General features: G+C 32.6%; 1 protein-coding gene across 1 annotated transcript in view; it reads left to right on the plus strand.

Annotated features, from left to right (window-relative positions):
* LOC134838602 (uncharacterized) overlaps positions 1–13,446 on the plus strand; it is a 155,492-nt gene that overhangs the window by 25,897 nt on the left and 116,149 nt on the right. The gene's annotated exons all lie outside the window — the stretch shown is intronic.

A 13,446-nucleotide genomic window follows, 5' to 3' on the forward strand; every position in this document is an offset into this window, starting at 1 on the left:
ATCTGGCGCAAAAAAGCAGTAAGGGGTGGAAAACATAAGTTAAACTAATTTTTTTCTGGTTCCAATAAATCTGGTTGTAAGCGCTGAAGATCTGCCAAACCATATGTTACAAGAAAAAAATTCATTTTTGTTAAAGGAAGGCAAACATTGGCCCCGTTTAAAAATTTTAAAAACGTTAAAAATCTTGAACAACATATTAGATCACACTTATTATAGTATCTGGTTGTCAAAAAAGATAAATGAGGCTTCGGATCTGTATTTAATGCTTGAAAAAAATTATTTATACGAAGGAATAATTTGCTACTAATAAGTTTTGTTTAAATTTTCAGAAATTAAAAAAAAAATGTTTTTCTACCTTGCGATTCAATGAATGACTTGCGTTTTGCATCATACTGACAAATTTGTGTTGGCGTTTTGTTGTGAAGGAAAACAGGCTGAGAAATAAACATTTTGTTAATTGTCTTATCAAAATACAAAACCTCAGTAGTCAGACAAAAGTGTTCATGATGATAGCAACCATTGAACACCCACAAACTGACTTGTTTGACAGCACACCTCGGAAATTAACTTTCTATCTTCACATGTGCGTTTAAAAAATCGTAATGTAATAAGACCAGAAGAATTGTGTGCATAGTGTTGCTTGAAAATGTAGCTCACAAACTCTTTCGACAATTTGAAGACGATGTCTTTCGGGTTGTAGTCCATCTCCAGATTTTGGTTTGTATACTATTTTTGGACCTGCGTAGAATTCGACTGTGTAGATTGGACCTATTTTTTCGGCTGTGTAGAATTCGATCATTTTTTGTACCGCATCGTGCAGAGGTTGAACATCAAGACAGCTGTACAACTTCAAGAAATCTTGCATCATTTGAAAGATTTTGCTAACCCATACTTCTTTTATCTCGTAGTTTTCCTGGCATGTCTTTGGTCTTTCGGGTTTAATTCATCGCCACCTTTTTTAAAGAAACTTTTTGATACTGATGGTTGAGTGTTTTTGATCTGCAATTTAGAACAGAAGGCAGAATATGATATAGAGGTGATGTTTCAGAAAGTTTATCTAAAAGATACCAAATGTTCATATATAAAAAAAGTTTTTGCTGGAAGTTAATCTCATGAGTTACCGGCCGCTACTGTCAATAAAACCAAAAGCGGGCGATGCTAATAAAAAAGGACTGTCACAAATGGCTAATAAGTTTTCTTACAGAGCGGTATACCTTCAGGCTCAGTGTTATGTCCGCTTCTTTTCTTAATTTATTAAAATCATATGCCGAATAATTCTGAAACATCAGAGCTACTCTTGTTTGCTGATGACACCAACATAATATTCGGCAGCTCATGTTTAAGTGAATTCCATTTGGAGCTATTCAAAGTTCATTCTTGGCTAGTTTCCAGTAAACCTACATTAAGTCCAAATTCAATTCTTGGCTAGTTTCCAGTAAACTAAATCAAGTCAAGATAAAAACGACCCTAATTAATTTAAACCACTTTTCTGGTGCTTCCAGCATTCAGTTTTTTTATAGATTTTGTTTCACTCCAAGTTTCATGCAAATATTTAGTAGTAATTAAGATAAATAAACAAAGTTTCTTGTATCATATTGATAAATTCAAATTCAAACAAGGAAAGCATTATGATGCTTTCTCCAAAATGAGACATTTAGTACCGAGAGGGGTCATGATTAACCCCAATTTTGCGTGCTTCTGATGATGTCAAACATCATTTTAGTGATATTTTGAAATTTCAATGGCTTGAAGTACTCTTTTTTTTTGAGAAATTGCACATTTTTTAAGATATTTTTTATGACCAAATAAAATCTTAGCGTAAAAATCTTCTGTTTCTCAAAACTTCCTTTTTAAAAAAAATCTGGACTCATTCGAAGTGCTATCACAAGTGTTAATTAACTCCAATTCTACTCCGATTTCTTGACTGCTCAATACATGCAGGTTTTCGTGAAATCTTAAATTTGATTGAGATTTCTAGATGTCCTTAATGACGTGGCAATTTTAAAAAAATAATAAATTCGGTTTTTCTTCAGTACTGGGAGTTGGTGATAATTTTGTGCATTTAATGGAAAGATATGGTGGCTCAAAACCTGTAGCTTTTGAGCTTAATTGTTTTTTATGACAAAATCAACTGAAGAGAAAACATTTAATGACTTTTTTCATTCTTATTCTTTTCGGGGTGCTACGGCAAGAATTCAGTATTTCTGTGCTTTTTGTCGAAAGATATGACGGCTCTCTTTTTTGTCTGTTTGAATTATATCACTTTTTCTGACAATAACGGTAGGCTCCCAGTGGGAGTTTAAACCAATTATATATTGTATAACACGACCTATTAACTAACTTAGAGATTTAGCAAATTAAAAATAGAAATAAGATCAAGAAATACATTGCCAAATGTTAGATAGCATAGACAACTTAATAAGTAAGTCTCTACGTCCCAACACGTCTACTCCATTATTTCAAACGATACGGCAAACTCTAGGTCAAAAACTGAACAGCAGATAAAGCTTGCATAGCGTGAAACGACGCAAAATCAAATGGTTTTTTCTCTACAAAGTTCTCAGTGCAGTAGAAATTCATTCTCTATCATGAAATAAAAATACTTGGAGCAATAAGATTCATTTCCAAGCCATATACTTCTTGATGCTGTTTAATCATGTCATATAACCATAATAACGACTGATGAAAAGATACACAATTCGTTCCTTTCTTCAAGTCTGCAGCAATTTTAAAACTTTTGTAAAATTGAAGTTTATTGACTGAAAAATACAAAAAATAGTTAGTAGTAAAACTAAAGTTAGTTTCGTTAACTTTATCAGAGTTTCTTGCTTCTCAATTTACCTCATCCTTTCACCCTTTCACCTTCTCCCCAATTTTCCATCCTTGTTTTCTCATCTAAAACAAAACTATTATTATTCGAAAACTAATATCGTTCAATTTTTTTTAAAATATTTAAAGCAATGTTTCTAATTTTTTTAATCTTTTACCTAACTGAAACCTTATACTTACATATTATCAAGGCCTATCCTTGCTTTGTAATAATCTAATTTCCCCTAACAACAGATCATCAAGTCTATACCTGGATCTTTGAATTTTAACTGAGCCTTCATCTGAGCCCCTCCTCTTAGCTGACTCAGACTAAACGACATCCTAAACTTAGTAAGACCTATAATAGAACCTAGCGATCTACTTGTGTTACAACTATGCCTGAACTTTATGGATTGATTTAATATTCTCCAACCCTTAATCACAAAATCACAACCCTAAGTAAGATTAAGTAGGTTTTTCTTAAAAGAAATCTTGGCCATCGGGAAAGTACATCATTCTAACGAATTGATATACTCTCTCTCTCTCCAATCCGTCTATCCCGACAACATATGCCCCAAAATTAGGATAACCCACAAATATCGTAAGAACTATCAGTTTAGGAAACAAAAATTCTAACCATTGGATTTTGTAAGCATCATTCTAAACCTTATGTCAAGAGTTAATGTAGGCATTAAACATTAATACTCCACAATTGTTTAGTCAAAAATGAAAGATACGATCATGTAATCACATCACTCAAACAAGAAATAGGATAATTTAGATCGAAAAAACAAACGAGAAAAAAGGCAATTACCACAAAACAAAAACTAAATTTTAAGCGAAAATTTTCCAAAACACGGAACGCAGTTTCGGAATCCGACACAACTACAAAACACGAACTACAGGATCTAAAAGAATCAATCGACAAAAATAACCTAATCACCGAGAATCAGAATCCACAACACCATCATCAATAAAAGGTAAACGCAGAATAAAAAATAGATACCTTCGAAAGCTAGTAAGACTCTACAATTGGAATCAACCAATCAGGCATATTGAAAGTTAGACAATAACTGTAATCGCACTCAAAAAATGATTCAATACGACCTAATTTTTGAAAATGACTCTATCCTCCCCGTTGTTATTCATCCACAAAGCGATCCTGTTAGAGGACAGGTACAATTTTGTCATATTTTAATTGAAAATTTATATGAAAAAGGAAATAGCCCATGTAAGCAAGAATTTCCTGAAGTCAAAATTAGAAGACACATACTCGATCACTATCTACCAGGCATCAGTAATATCACATCACACCATGGTTTTTTACTTAATTTATTACCACCACAACCAGCAAACTACTCACCGCACCGGATGCAAACAGATGATGTAGAATTACCTTTCTCAAACGTTTTCACAGAATATATCAAAAATATTCAACATCAAATATCTCAAAGAGCAAACTCAATATTCGCAAACAAGGTTTTCGCTCTCATTTATTTCAAAACGATACGGCAAACTCTAGGTCAAAAACTGAACAGCAGATAAAGCTTGCATAGCGTGAAACGACGCAAAATCAAATGGTTTTTTCTCTACAAAGTTCTCAGTGCAGTAGAAATTCATTCTCTATCATGAAATAAAAATACTTGGAGCAATAAGATTCATTTCCAAGCCATATACTTCTTGATGCTGTTTAATCATGTCATATAACCATAATAACGACTGATGAAAAGATACACAATTCGTTCCTTTCTTCAAGTCTGCAGCAATTTTAAAACTTTTGTAAAATTGAAGTTTATTGACTGAAAAATACAAAAAATAGTTAGTAGTAAAACTAAAGTTAGTTTCGTTAACTTTATCAGAGTTTCTTGCTTCTCAATTTACCTCATCCTTTCACCCTTTCACCTTCTCCCCAATTTTCCATCCTTGTTTTCTCATCTAAAACAAAACTATTATTATTCGAAAACTAATATCGTTCAATTTTTTTTTTAATATTTAAAGCAATGTTTCTAATTTTTTTAATCTTTTACCTAACTGAAACCTTATACTTACATATTATCAAGGCCTATCCTTGCTTTGTAATAATCTAATTTCCCCTAACAACAGATCATCAAGTCTATACCTGGATCTTTGAATTTTAACTGAGCCTTCATCTGAGCCCCTCCTCTTAGCTGACTCAGACTAAACGACATCCTAAACTTAGTAAGACCTATAATAGAACCTAGCGATCTACTTGTGTTACAACTATGCCTGAACTTTATGGATTGATTTAATATTCTCCAACCCTTAATCACAAAATCACAACCCTAAGTAAGATTAAGTAGGTTTTTCTTAAAAGAAATCTTGGCCATCGGGAAAGTACATCATTCTAACGAATTGATATACTCTCTCTCTCTCCAATCCGTCTATCCCGACAACATATGCCCCAAAATTAGGATAACCCACAAATATCGTAAGAACTATCAGTTTAGGAAACAAAAATTCTAACCATTGGATTTTGTAAGCATCATTCTAAACCTTATGTCAAGAGTTAATGTAGGCATTAAACATTAATACTCCACAATTGTTTAGTCAAAAATGAAAGATACGATCATGTAATCACATCACTCAAACAAGAAATAGGATAATTTAGATCGAAAAAACAAACGAGAAAAAAGGCAATTACCACAAAACAAAAACTAAATTTTAAGCGAAAATTTTCCAAAACACGGAACGCAGTTTCGGAATCCGACACAACTACAAAACACGAACTACAGGATCTAAAAGAATCAATCGACAAAAATAACCTAATCACCGAGAATCAGAATCCACAACACCATCATCAATAAAAGGTAAACGCAGAATAAAAAATAGATACCTTCGAAAGCTAGTAAGACTCTACAATTGGAATCAACCAATCAGGCATATTGAAAGTTAGACAATAACTGTAATCGCACTCAAAAAATGATTCAATACGACCTAATTTTTGAAAATGACTCTATCCTCCCCGTTGTTATTCATCCACAAAGCGATCCTGTTAGAGGACAGGTACAATTTTGTCATATTTTAATTGAAAATTTATATGAAAAAGGAAATAGCCCATGTAAGCAAGAATTTCCTGAAGTCAAAATTAGAAGACACATACTCGATCACTATCTACCAGGCATCAGTAATATCACATCACACCATGGTTTTTTACTTAATTTATTACCACCACAACCAGCAAACTACTCACCGCACCGGATGCAAACAGATGATGTAGAATTACCTTTCTCAAACGTTTTCACAGAATATATCAAAAATATTCAACATCAAATATCTCAAAGAGCAAACTCAATATTCGCAAACAAGGTTTTCGCTCTCATTTATAGTTACGTATCTATACTAGAATCAAATGACACATTTTACGTATCACCACTACAAACATCTCGACAAGCGAAAGTAAGACACGAAATAAATCTTTTTTCGCAATTTTCAGAATCAATTCGTGAGACAATCACAAATAACGATTTATCATAAATAGTAACAGTTGATCTACAAAGAATCCTAGCATCTTTCAAATAGATAATTTTCAACAGTTTTAGATTTAATACCACCAGCAAGACAAAAGCAGAATTGTGATGCTTTCTCCAAAATGAGACATTTAGTACCGAGAGGGGTCATGATTAACCCCAATTTTGCGTGCTTCTGATGATGTCAAACATCATTTTAGTGATATTTTGAAATTTCAATGGCTTGAAGTACTCTTATTTTTTTGAGAAACTGCACATTTTCAAGATCTTTTTATGACCAAATAAAATCTTAGCCTAAAAATCTTCTGTTTCTCAAAACTTCCTTTTCAAAAAAAATTCTGGACTCATTCGAAGTGCTATCACAAGTGTTAATTTACTCCAATTCTACTCCGATTTCTTGACTGCTCAATACATGCAGGTTTTCGTGAAATCTTAAATTTGATTGAGATTTCTAGATGTCCTTAATGACGTGGCAATTTAAAAAATAATAATAAATTCGGTTTTTCTTCAGTACTGTGGGAGTTGGTCGATAATTTTGTGCATTTAATGGAAAGATATGGTGGCTCAAAACCTGTAGCTTTTGAGCTTAATTGTTTTTTATGACAAAATCAACTGAAGAGAAAACATTTAATGACTTTTTTCATTCTTCTTCTTTTTGGGGTGCTACGGCAAGAGTTCAGTATTTCTGTGCTTTTTGTCGAAAGATATAACGGCTCTCTTTATTGTCTTTTTGAATTATATCGCTTTTTCTGACAATAACGGTAGGCTCCCAGTGGGAGTTTAAACCAATTATGTATTGTATAACAAGACCTATTAACTAACTTAGAGATTTAGCAAATTAAAAATAGAAATAGGATCAAGAAATACATTGCCAAATGTTAGATAGCATAGACAACTTAATAAATATGTCTCTACGTCCCAACACGTCTACTCCAATATTTCAAACGATACGGCAAACTCTAGGTCAAAAACTGAACAGCAGATAAAGCTTCCATGGCGTGAAACGACGCAAAATCAAATGGTTTTTTCTCTACAAAGTTCTCAGTGCAGTAGAAATTCATTCTCTATCATGAAATAAAAATACTTGGAGCAATAAGATTCATTTCCAAGCCATATACTTCTTGATGCTGTTTAATCATATTATAAACATAATAACGACTGATGAAAAGATACACAATTCGTTCCTTCCATCAAGTCTGCAGCAATTTTAAAACTTTTGTAAAATTGAAGTTTATTTAATGAAAATTACAAAAATTAGTTAGTAGTAAAATTAAAGGTAGTTTCGTTAAATTTATCAGAGTTTCTTGCTTCTCAATATACCTCATCCTTTCACCCTTTCACCTTCTCCCAATTTTTCCATCCTTGTTTTCTCATCTAAAACAAAACTATAATTATTCGAAAACTAATATCGTTCAATTTTTTTTTAATATTTAAAGCAACTGTTTCTAAATTTTTTAATCTTTTACCTAACTGAAACCTTATACTTACATATTATCAAAGCCTATCCTTGCTTTGTAATAATCTAATTTCCCCTTACAACAGATCATTAACTCTATCCCTGGATCTTTGAATTTTAACTTAAAATTAATTTTTAATTCATTAAAAGACTATTTGATCATCAAGTCTTCCCTTGGATCAATCAGAACATTCTTGTTCTCCCAACCCCCTAGAAAAAAGTGTCTAACCAGCTCAAACGTCGATTCACTCCCCAACCCTTATCACCGACCCAGGAATAAAAGAAATTTTTTAAAAAACTAACCGTTTTAATTCGGTTAAAGTGAAGAACTTCGGTTACTCACCCTTCATCTGAGCCCCTCCTCTTAGCTGACTCAGACTAAACGACGTCATAAACTTAGTAAGACCTATAAAAGAACCTAGCGATCTACTTGTGTTACAACTATGCCTGAACCTTGTAGATTGATTTAATATTCTCCAACCCTTAATCACAAAATCATAACCCTAAGTAAGATTAAGTAGGTTTTTCTTAAAAGAAATCTTAGCCATCGAGAAAGTACATCATTCTAACGAATTAATATACTCTCTCTCCAATCCGTCTATCCCGACAACATATGCCCCAAATTAGAATAACCTACAAATATCGTAAGAACTATCAGTTTAGGAAACAAGAATTCTAACCCTTGGATTTTGCAAGCAACATTCTAAACCTTATGTCAAGAGTTAATGTAGGCATTAAACATTAATACTCCACATTTGGTTTTTCAAAAATGAAAGATACGATCTTGTAATCACATCACACAAACAAGAAATAGGATATATTAGATCGAAAAAACAAACGAGAAAAAAGGCAATTACAACAAAACAAAAACTTAATTTTAAGCGAAAATTTTTCAAAACACGAAACGCAGTTTCGGAATCCGACACAACTACAAAACAAGATTTCCAGGATCTAAAAGAATCAATCGACAAAAATAAACCAATCACCGATAATCAGAATCCACAACGCCATCATCAATAAAAGGTAAATGCAGAATAAAAAATACATACCTTCGAAAGCCAGTAAGACTCTACAATTGGAATCAACCAATCAGGCATATTGAAAGTTAGACAATAACTGTAATCGCACTCAAAAAATGATTCAATGCGACCTAAATTTTGAAAATGACTCTATGCTCCCCGTTGTTATTCATCCACAAAGCGATCCCGTCAGAGGACAGGTACAATTTTGTTATAATTTAATTGAAAGTTTTTTTGAAAAAGGAAATAGCCCATGTAAGCAAGAGTTTCCTGAAGTCAAAATTAGAAGACACATACTCGATCACTATTTACCAGTCATCAGTAATATCACATCACACCATGGTTTTTAACTTAAATTATTATCGCCACAGCCAGCAAACCACTCACCGCACCGGATGCAAACAGATGATGTAGAATTACCTTTCTCAAACGTTTTCACAGAATATATCAAAAATATTCAACATCAAATATCTCAAAGAGCAAACTCAATATTCGCAAACAAGGTTTTCGCTCTCATTTATAGTTACGTATCTATACTAGAATCAAATGACACATTTTACGTATCACCACTACAAACATCTCGACAAGCGAAAGTAAGACACGAAATAAATCTTTTTTCGCAATTTTCAGAATCAATTCGTGAGACAATCACAAATAACGATTTATCATAAATAGTAACAGTTGATCTACAAAGAATCCTAGCATCTTTCAAATAGAGAATTTTCCACAGTTTTAGATTTAATACCACCAGCAAGACAAAAGCAGAATTGTGATGCTTTCTCCAAAATGAGACATTTAGTACCGAGAGGGGTCATGATTAACCCCAATTTTGCGTGCTTCTGATTTAGTGATATTTTGAAATTTCAATGGCTTGAAGTACTCTTATTTTTTTGAGAAATTGCACATTTTCAAGATTTTTTTATGACCAAATAAAATCTTAGCCTAAAAATCTTCTGTTTCTCAAAACTTCCTTTTCAAAAAAAATTCTGGACTCATTCGAAGTGCTATCACAAGTGTTAATTTACTCCATTTCTACTCCGATTTCTTGACTGCTCAATACATGCAGGTTTTCGTGAAATCTTAAATTTGATTGAGATTTCTAGATGTCCTTAATGACGTGGCAATTTAAAAAATAATAATAAATTCGGTTTTTCTTCAGTACTGTGGGAGTTGGTCGATAATTTTGTGCATTTAATGGAAAGATATGGTGGCTCAAAACCTGTAGCTTTTGAGCTTAATTGTTTTTTTATGACAAAATCAACTGAAGAGAAAACATTTAATGACTTTTTTCATTCTTATTCTTTTTGGGGTGCTACGGCAAGAGTTTAGTATTTCTGTGCTTTTTGTCGAAAGATATGACGGCTCTCTTTATTGTCTTTTTGAATTATATCGCTTTTTCTGACAATAACGGTAGGCTCCCAGTGGGAGTTTAAAACAATTATGTATTGTATAACAAGACCTATTAACTAACTTAGAGATTTAGCACATTAAAAATAGAAATAAGATCAAGAAATACATTGCCAAATGTTAGATAGCATAGACAACTTAATAAACATGTCTCTACGTCCCAACACGTCTACTGCAATATTTCAAACGATACGGCAAACTCTAGGTCAAAAACTGAACAGCAGATAAAGCTTCCATGGCGTGAAACGACGCAAAATCAAATGGTTTTTTCTCTACTAAGTTCTCAGTGCAGTAGAAATTCATTCTCTATCATGAAATAAAAATACTTGGAGCAATAAGATTCATTTCCAAGCCATATACTTCTTGATGCTGTTTAATCATATCATATTAACATAATAACGACTGATGAAAAGATACACAATTCGTTCCTTCCATCAAGTCTGCAGCAATTTTAAAACTTTTGTAAAATTGAAGTTTATTGAATGAAAAATACAAAAATTAGTTAGTAGTAAAATTAAAGGTAGTTTCGTTAAATTTATCAGAGTTTCTCGCTTCTCAATATACCTCATCCTTTCACCCTTTCACCTTCTCCCCATTTTTCCATCCTTGTTTTCTCATCTAAAACAAAACTATAATTATTCGAAAACTAATATCGTTTAATTTTTTTTAAATATTTTAAGCAACTGTTTCTAAATCTTTTACCTAACTGAAACCTTATACTTACATATTATCAAAGCCTATCTTTGCTTTGTATTAATCTAATTTCCCCTTACAACAGATCATTAACTCTATCCCTTGATCTTTGAATTTTAACTTAAAATTCTTTTTTAATTCATTAAAAGACTATTTGATCATCAAGTCTTCCCTTGGATCAATCAGAACATTCTTGTTCTCCCAACCCCCTAGAAAAAAGTGTCTAACCAGCTCAAACGTCGATTCACACCCCAACCCTTATCACCGACCCAGGAATAAAAGAAATTTTTTTAAAAACTAACCGTTTTAATTCGGTTAAAGTGAAGAACTTCGGTTACTCACCCTTCATCTGAGCCCCTCCTCTTAGCTGACTCAGACTAAACGACATCATAAACTTAGTAAGACCTATAAAAGAACCTAGCGATCTACTTGTGTTACAACTATGCCTGAACCTTGTAGATTGATTTAATATTCTCCAACCCTTAATCACAAAATCATAACCCTAAGTAAGATTAAGTAGGTTTTTCTTAAAAGAAATCTTAGCCATCGAGATAGTACATCATTCTAACGAATTGATATACTCTCTCTCCGATCCGTCTATCCCGACAACATATGCCCCAAATTAGGATAACCGACAAATATCGTAAGAACTATCAGTTTAGGAAACAAGAATTCTAACCCTTGGATTTTGCAAGCATCATTCTAAACCTTATGTCAAGAGTTAATGTATGTAGGCATTAAACATTAATACTCCACGTTTGGTTTTTCAAAAATGAAAGATACGATCTTGTAATCACATCACACAAACAAGAAATAGGATATATTAGATCGAAAAAACAAACGAGAAAAAAGGCAATTACAACAAAACAAAAACTTTATTTTAAGCGAAAATTTTTCAAAACACGAAACGCAGTTTCGGAATCCGACACAACTACAAAACAAGAACTCCAGGATCTAAAAGAATCAATCGACAAAAATAAACCAATCACCGATAATCAGAATCCACAACACCATCATCAATAAAAGGTAAACGCAGAATAAAAAATACATTCCTTCGAAAGCCAGTAAGACTCTACAATTGGAATCAACCAATCAGGCATATTGAAAGTTAGACAATAACTGTAATCGCACTCAAAAAATGATTCAATGCGACCTAAATTTTGAAAATGACTCTATCCTCCCCGTTGTTATTCATCCACAAAGCGATCCCGTCAGAGGACAGGTACAATTTTGTCATAATTTAATTGAAAGTTTATTTGAAAAAGGAAATAGCCCATGTAAGCAAGAATTTCCTGAAGTCAAAATTAGAAGACACATACTCGATCACTATCTACCAGGCATCAGTGATATCACATCACACCATGGTTTTTAACCTAATTTATTATCACCACAGCCAGCAAACCACTCACCGCACCGGATGCAAACAGATGATGTAGAATTAACTTTCTCAAACGTTTTCACAGAATATATCGAAAATATTCAACATCAAATTTCTCAAAGAGCAAACTCAATATTCGCAAACAAGGTTTTCGCTCTCATTTATGGTTATGTATCTATACTAGAATCAAATGACACATTTTACGTATCGCCACTACAAACATCTCGACAAGCAAAAGTAAGACACGAAATAAATCTTTTTTTTTTTGCAATTTTCAGAATCAATTCGTGAGACAATCACAAATAACGATTTATCATTAATAGTAACAGTTGATCTACAAAGAATCCTAGCATCTTTCAAATAGATAATTTTCCACACAGTTTTAGATTTAATACCACCAGCAAGACAAAAGCAGAATTGTGATGCTTTCTCCAAAATGAGACATTTAGTACCGAGAGGGGTCATGATTAACCCCAATTTTGCGTGCTTCTGATGATGTCAAACATCATTTTAGTGATATTTTGAAATTTCAATGGCTTGAAGTACTCTTATTTTTTTGAGAAATTGCACATTTTCAAGATTTTTTTATGACCAAATAAAATCTTAGCCTAAAAATCTTCTGTTTCTCAAAACTTCCTTTTCAAAAAAAATTCTGGACTCATTCGAAGTGCTATCACAAGTGTTAATTTACTCCAATTCTACTCCGATTTCTTGACTGCTCAATACATGCAGGTTTTCGTAAAATCTTAAATTTGATTGAGATTTCTAGATGTCCTTAATGACGTGGCAATTTAAAAAATAATAATAAATTCGGTTTTTCTTCAGTACTGTGGGAGTTGGTCGATAATTTTGTGCATTTAATGGAAAGATATGGTGGCTCAAAACCTGTAGCTTTTGAGCTTAATTGTTTTTTTATGACAAAATCAACTGAAGAGAAAACATTTAATGACTTTTTTCATTCTTATTCTTTTTGGGGTGCTACGGCAAGAGTTCAGTATTTCTGTGCTTTTTGTCGAAAGATATGACGGCTCTCTTTATTGTCTTTTTGAATTATATCGCTTTTTCTGACAATAACGGTAGGCTCCCAGTGGGAGTTTAAAACAATTATGTATTGTATAACAAGACCTATTAACTAACTTAGAGATTTAGCACATTAAAAATAGAAATAAGATCAAGAAATACATTGCCAATTGTTAG

Source organism: Symsagittifera roscoffensis, chromosome 1 (assembly GCF_963678635.1).
Source record: "Symsagittifera roscoffensis chromosome 1, txSymRosc1.1, whole genome shotgun sequence".
NCBI classification, from domain to species: Eukaryota; Metazoa; Xenacoelomorpha; order Acoela; family Convolutidae; genus Symsagittifera; species Symsagittifera roscoffensis.